Source organism: Telopea speciosissima, chromosome 9, assembly GCF_018873765.1.
Source record: "Telopea speciosissima isolate NSW1024214 ecotype Mountain lineage chromosome 9, Tspe_v1, whole genome shotgun sequence".
NCBI classification, from domain to species: Eukaryota; Viridiplantae; Streptophyta; class Magnoliopsida; order Proteales; family Proteaceae; genus Telopea; species Telopea speciosissima.
This window is the reverse complement of record NC_057924.1, coordinates 8,851,089-8,858,537: the sequence shown is the minus strand read 5'-3', so window position 1 is coordinate 8,858,537 and position 7,449 is coordinate 8,851,089.

The window sequence follows — 7,449 nt, the reverse complement described above, 5'->3', positions numbered from 1 at the left end:
AACCTTTTGGTTATGTAAGGCACTGTTTAAAAACTTGGAAAATATACCAAGTCGCAGGCCAGCCCATCTGATCAAGTGAATTGCTGATTTGTATAATTGTAGAAAATTTAAAATATGAGAGGAAAAAGGAGAACCAGAGGGGTGGGAGGAGAAAATTCATAGGCAGGAGATGGAGATTGCAGGACCCAAGACTGAGGCATATAGAGGAAAAAAAAGAGGGGAAGATAGAGGTGTTTAGAGAAAAAGTAGGGGGAGAATAATGGAGAGTGATATGCAGAGACAATTGGAGAGGAAAAAGGAAGTTGCAAGAACCAAGACAGGGAGGATTCCAAAGGGGGAAAAAGGAGACATGGAGAGGTGCAGAATAAAAATGTGGTGTGAGAATACTGGAGAGTATTTGCAGAGACAAAATTTGAGAGGGAGAGGAAATTGCAAGACCCAAGATAGAGGAGTTTGCAGATAAAAAAAGGGGAAGGGAGATAGAGTCATGGTCTTAAAATTTGGATTGTACTTGGTGGAATCAGCCTATTGGACTCAAAATTGACCAATCCGGATTGTCAATAACCAAGTTCTGACCAAGTCAGACCCAGTCCAATAGAGTCTGGCTGATTCCCGGACAATTCCGAGGCGATTAGAACTATAATCGAATTGGAATCAATGGAGACTGATCTCGTTCTCGATTCCAAGTTTTAAAACCTTGGATAGAGGTGTGCATAAAAAAAAATAGGAAGAGAAGATGAGATTACCAGAGATTTGGGATAGGAATTTCTAGAAGAAAAGTTTGTGCTGGAGAGAGATCTACTGAGAAATCAGAGGGAGGGGGGAGAGGGGGAAAGCTTCATAGGGTTTGCGTTAACATAATTTCCATGGTACTTTAAGTTCTGAAGTTCGCTTTCTGTATCAAATTCAATTAGGTTGTCGGTGCTCGGTGGTGTTTCTGGCTCCTGTGGTAGGAGATGTGCGATTTTGGATTCACCATCTTGTTCATTGTTTGATTGAAATTTTGAAATGAATTGAATCAGTCTCTGCAGGTGCTGCCAAGCAAATGTGTAATCTGTCACCACGGTGAACAGTCTCTGCCATCTTGGGTCTGTGGATGGCCCATCTTATTAAGATAGTGATGTACTTATTATGATATTTTTTTTGGTAAGAATGTACTTATTATGATATTGGAGTCCTACAAACCCATGAAATTGGTAATCGAGGACATAGAATACGGGCCTGTTTAATCTATTCCTATATGAGGAGACATTCTTCGATCTAGTCCTTAAGCTGACGTTTAAGGCTAGTGCAATAAAGCCTAACCCCCTTGAATTAAAAAACCCAGCCTCAATTCTAACTCACTAATAAAATCCTCTTCTGAAAATTCTCCTACTTCATCCTGGTTTCAGAGCACATAAAATTGCACTAAGGCTTTGTTTGGAAGGTAAGAAATGGACAGAAAAGAAAAGGGGAAGGGATTCGTGACATCAATGATCCCTAAAATAGGGGTTGGTTTTGATATTTCGATGGGGACCATTGTCCTCTGGTCTCCATCCTATGGTTCATGCAACAAAACTTTTGCCTTGCCAAAAAAATAAAGAAACAAAAATTTTGCCAAAAGAAAATAGGACAAAAGTAATGATTAATTAATGTATATTTTTCTCACTTACTTTTAGAAGTTTTCAAAATTTTTTTCTTGCCTTCCAAACATAGCCCAGAAGTATTTCACCACGGTAGTTGTTACTTTTCACACCAAAACTTCCTCTCAGCCATGTTGCCCAGATCTTCTCCATCTCATCTCAAAAAAATCTTAAAAAAATACAGCATAAATCATCCACAAATAAATATGTATACTTTGTTGAGGAAACAAGATTTTGTTTTCAACGTTTTCAATGCATGAAATCATATACAATACATAAAATTATATACAGCTAGAGAATTTTGTACGGCACATAAAAAATGTATGTGTAGGAGCAACGAGCACATGAATAAAACAAACATACACACAAAAGATAAAAGATTTATTTGGTTCAGCAATATTGTTTACATCCACGGAGTAATTCAATCTTCCTCTTAAGGACAAGATAACAGATCCAGTACAATCTTTACAATTTGATCATCAAATCAAAGTCCCATGTAGACCCCTCTCTTTTCCCTTTTCTCACTTGGTCACTTTCTCTTTCTGTATCTCGGTGCCTCTCCAATACTGGCTTTTTCACTCTCTTACACCTTGTAGACACATCTCTCCTTTATAGACTTCTTCTCTTCCACACTTTGTAAGATTCCACTCTTTTGAAGAATCCACCTCTTCGAAAGATTCTTCATCTTCCACTCTCGTAGAAGCCTTCACCTTCGTGAAGACTCTACATTCTTCCACTTTCTTGAAAGACTTAACTTCCTTGAAGGTCTTACCCCTTCTCCATTAGAAGGCCCTAGTGGATAGCCCAACTAGACATTGTTGACCCAAACCCATCAGCCGGTCTAGATAAAAGATACATAACTCAACTAGGAGCAACTTTTAGTTATACTTATTTGACTTGTATCATCATGAGTTTTGTCTTCCTTTCCGTTCTCTTCCAAATATTTCTTCCTTTCCGTACGATCTGTTTTTATATGTCCTAACTTATCACACTAGAAACATATGAGTTCTTAGTAGTTGTAATTTTTTATTGAGGGACTTGGACATATATCGTTGTTTCAAAGATTTTCACAATTTAGTAGCAGAAGTTTCATTTAAAACATTATATGTATTTTATCTCAATTGCAAGAGACAAGCAGATGGTTCTTACCGTTTTCATGTTCAACTCTTCCTAGTCCTCAACTAAATCCTTTTTTGGCTTTTCTTTGATCAATTGTTTGATCAAACCTTGTTGCACCGAGATGTCCTTGATTGTGCTCTGCCCCAAATAATAATTATTCTTGCCCTCAAATCTCTAGTTCAAACTTTGTTGATCCTACCATCTTGTTGATCTCGAATCAACTTTTCTCAGGAAACCACATACATAAAACTATATATGCCCATAGAATTGTGTATGATACACCAAAACATATGCGCAAGAACGAGCACAGAAAATAAAACAAGCACACATACAAGAAACAATAAGAGACTTACATGTGATTCAATCTTCCACTAAGAAAAAGAGAAGAGATATGGTACAGTCCTGGCAATTAGATACGCAAACCCAAGCCTCTTGTACTCTCTCTCACTCTCTTTCTCTCTCTCTCTCTCTATGTGCAAGCTTCTCCATTCTTGGCTTTTTCACTCTCTTATACCTTGGTAGATACATCTCTCCGTTTAGAGACTCCTCTTCCATACTTTAGAAGACCCTTCACCTTCCATTCTCTTGGAAGCCTTCACCTTGAAGATTCCACTATTTGGAAGACTCTAGACTCTTCCAATTTCTTGAAAGACTCTAACTTCCTTAAAGACTTCACCCCCTTCCCCCATTAGAAGACCTTAATGGATAATCCAATTAGACCATTGAATCAAACCCATCAACCAGTTCTAACTAGATGACACCAAACCCAACAGACTTGTATTGTGATTGCAAATGTTGTGACATTTTGATCTATTATTTCAGACAGGCTCATAGTCCACAAGGCAAAGATTCTTCTATGCCACCCCAAACTTTCATCCCAGTGACTGGAGTGGTTGATGGCCTAGTGGGGGACCCCCGCCCGGCGGGGGGGGGGGGGGTGGCACGCTCTGGTTATGTTCATGCCCTTAATAAGATTGAGAGGAACACAAAAGTGTACTATACAGAAGGGAAGGGAGATACGGTTGGTCACCTCACACGACAGTTCTCAGCCCCCTTCATGAGATTAGACAGAGGGGGACAAAAGTATACTACACAGGACGTAATAATGTCTCCCTTCCCTTCCATTTCTTAAGAAGGGCCAACGGAAGATAGACACAACACACCACTCTTTCCTTCTAGATACATTTTGAAGAGGGGACCCTTCCCTTGAGGGGACCCTTCCCTTCAAACCTTAGCTTTCAGCACCTCTCTCTCTCTCTCTCTCTCTCTCACACACACACACACATATATGAACACAAACAATAACTGAAGGAGTAAGGAGAAAAGACAAACACAGTCCTTTCTTAGCACTATCTAGACAAGCCAGCGGTTCTTCGGTTGAGCCTTGGTCCACAAGGACCACAACCCCCCTAGCTTGTAACTGTTTATGTTGGAAGCTGCGGTCACCTTAACCCCATCTCTAAAGTCTTAAAAGCTATAAGACACAGTTATGTATCTAACCAATTTGCGTTATGTTTTTTCTCAACTCCCACATAAATGTGCTCCCCACCTCTCTATATCTCTGTCTCTTTCAATCTCACTATCTCCTCAAAAACAAATGAAAAGTTCAAAGTAGAAAAGAAAAGAAAATCTCCCAGAAAGTAAGCTCAAGACTGCCGGCTCCATCTCATCCCTTCCCCTTCGTCCATATGACTGCAATCATCTTCCAAAAAAGAGTGATACGCTTTGTGAGTACTTTGTGTTTGTGCTAAGGTCCCACTGGTTTACCCAACCCTCGACACAAAACGATGGGCAAAAAGGTCCCCTCTCAATACTTTCACCCTCTTGGATTGGCTATGAACTCCATAGTCCAAAATCACTAGAGAGCCATTGTTGTTGGATTAAGGGAAAACCAAAAGAACTCCCTTAAAAAAGGGGAATATTAGCTTGTGCTTAGTGGTGGAAGATTGTGTCCCAATAAACCCAAGTTGTTAAATTTCTTCTTCCTTTCTTCATTATTTTTTTTAATCCACCATGTCAAGTTGTCAATATTAGATTAATGTCATCTTTCTTTTACCATAATCAATGTCTGCTTCTCTTCTCTACTCTACCCAATTAGTATGATCACCAGTTTCTTCCCATTGCCCACCTTGAGAAGTGAGCCGACAAACCCATCTCGCTGTATCCACGTTATGATTTGTAGTCATAGCTGATACAGCAATTTGACTGGTTCTTCTTTGTTCTTGTTCCTCAGTCTCAAAAAAGCATTAATATATTTAGTGAAGCACTAATCTTGTTTCCAGTTATATGCTCTGTTCTATTTTCTTAATTAGGATCTGTTCCTTGAAAGGATTTGCATGTAGGCCTTTCACCCTTTCTTCTAATTATCTAATATGGAAGTGCCCCAAACAGGAAACAAACACACACTAATGGAATCCAAGGTACTAATGCGGCTGCTATTTCATTCTAATTTGTATTTATGATGGTTGTTGTATGCTTGACACTTGACAGACATAAACAAACAAGACTAGAAATTCAAATCACCTAATGAGAATTTGATGGTAATTATCTCCCAAAAGGTCCATTGACATGCTATGTAATTGATACTTTGATTGACTAACCAGTCAACTAGAAAGTTTATGAGAATGACCAGATGAGGCCAGCTTGAGCTCAGTTGAAGTAGGCTTAACAAGTAAACACTATTTTTCTCTTCCCCATCTCTCTCTTTCTTAATTTCCCTCTTTCTATTTGAGAATTTACAACTATTCTTAATTAATTGGTCTCATGGGCTCCCAAACAATTAAAACAAATTAAAATTTTAGCTCTCGATTATGGGATAACAGTGTTTAATATTGTCTAATAATAGTGTGATGAGATGTAAAGCCTACCTTACTTGGTAAAAGCAAGGAAGAAATAATAAGATATAAAGGGATTAAAAATCTTTTCTAGGTTATAACTTTATTGGAGCTTCCCTTTTTAGTTGCAATCTTTGAACCATGGAGGGAAATCGAATCATAATCCCTATAAAGCTAGCTAGCTTTTAATGATACTACTTAAACACAGACCAAGGAAAGTTGCACTTAAATCTTGAAACTTAATAAAGCTCCATTATTAGCCTCTAAAAACCAATGAAATCAAACCATAGGAATGGAAAATAACCCTTGTTTAACTAATTACTGTTTGTTAATAGTAGTTTGAAATTTTCCATGTTGGCTACACACCCACTCCCCTCTCTCTCTCTCTCATATGTGTTTGATATTTTCCTCTTAGATGAAAAGAATGTGTGCAGATTGATTTTGTGAGCAGTGGCCCTAAGGTAAGGGACACTTGACCGACATGAGTGAAGTAACAGTAAGTGGATAAAAACACTGTGCCAACACATATAATCACAACCAAGGAGAAAAGAAGTATTAGAACCCAGGAAAAGTTAGTCCCCCATCTCCCAAATGGGTTAAAATCATTATCCATGAAAAGGAAAGCAAGGAAAAAAAAAATGGTGAAGGATAATAGAGAGCAAGTTTAGAGCCCAAAAGGTCATTGGCTACATTTTACTGATAAGAAGGGGGTTACAAGGACTTCTCTTTACAAACGGATCACCTAGGATCTTTGGTACAAAAGAAACTCAACCACCTTAGATACGTCACATCTATAAAGCATAAAACCAAGGAGAAGTCAATTCTGTAGAAGATTCATGTTAGTGGGTTTTGATGATTTAATAGTCTTGGGTTACTGTCATCTCTCTTTAGTGCATGAAGTGGAGGACATGTTATGACAGCATCCAAATCATAAAGATAGACTCACAGACTTTGGCTGTAGATTGATAACCCAATAAAGCATGCATGGCCATGTTTGGTTCACCTGAACTTGTTGGGGGTATGATGTTTTGTATTTCATTATTTGTATAAGTGGGTTGATTTCGAAGGGCTGTTAAGAGGTCTTGTAGGGGTTGATGGTTCTGATGCTATTTGGCTATCGGTAAAATTCCTTTATAGGGTTTTGCTATAAATTTGTAATGAGGGTTTTTTTTTTCTTTTCTCTATAATGCAATCTGAGAGAGGTGTGAGGATAAGCGACCGTAACCCTATTCTCCATTGTTGGAAGTAGATCTCTTGAGACAATCTTGTCAATCCACGTATATCCTTGTGATCCACTTGTTATGCGCTGATAAGCTGCTTAATTGGTCTTTGTATGCACATGCTTATGTCTGTGTTTGCATGACTCTGTATAAAATGCTGTTAATTTGTCAGTTTTGGTGACACACAGGAAATTAAGAAGTTTACATGTAATGAAATAATAATAGTGCAAGACTGTCCTGACGAATCCATGCATGATTGCATGGAATGGAAGCTTGGAGGGTTTTTTTCTCTTGCTTAATAATGGTTATTTAAAACAATTAAACATTCTTCCTGTGGGGAAGGGAGTAAACCAAAAAACAGCATCTAAAGAAAACCATGATTCCTTCTAATTGAAAAGATGAAGAAAATGTGAACACGAGCTCCAAAGCCTTTTTGAAGCGTCAAAAAGGCAAAAAAGTCCTGCCTAGTTCTTGGATGACTGACCAGGTCATGAAATTTATTTTATTTAATTTTTAAAGAAGTTTGCATGTGAAGGAATGAATAATTTACTGTTTTAGCAATTAATTTAGAGGTTAAAATAGCCAATTAAAGGCAAGGTTTGGAGACAAATGATCTGATTGTGTTGTACTTTGAATCTTTACTACTACTTAAAT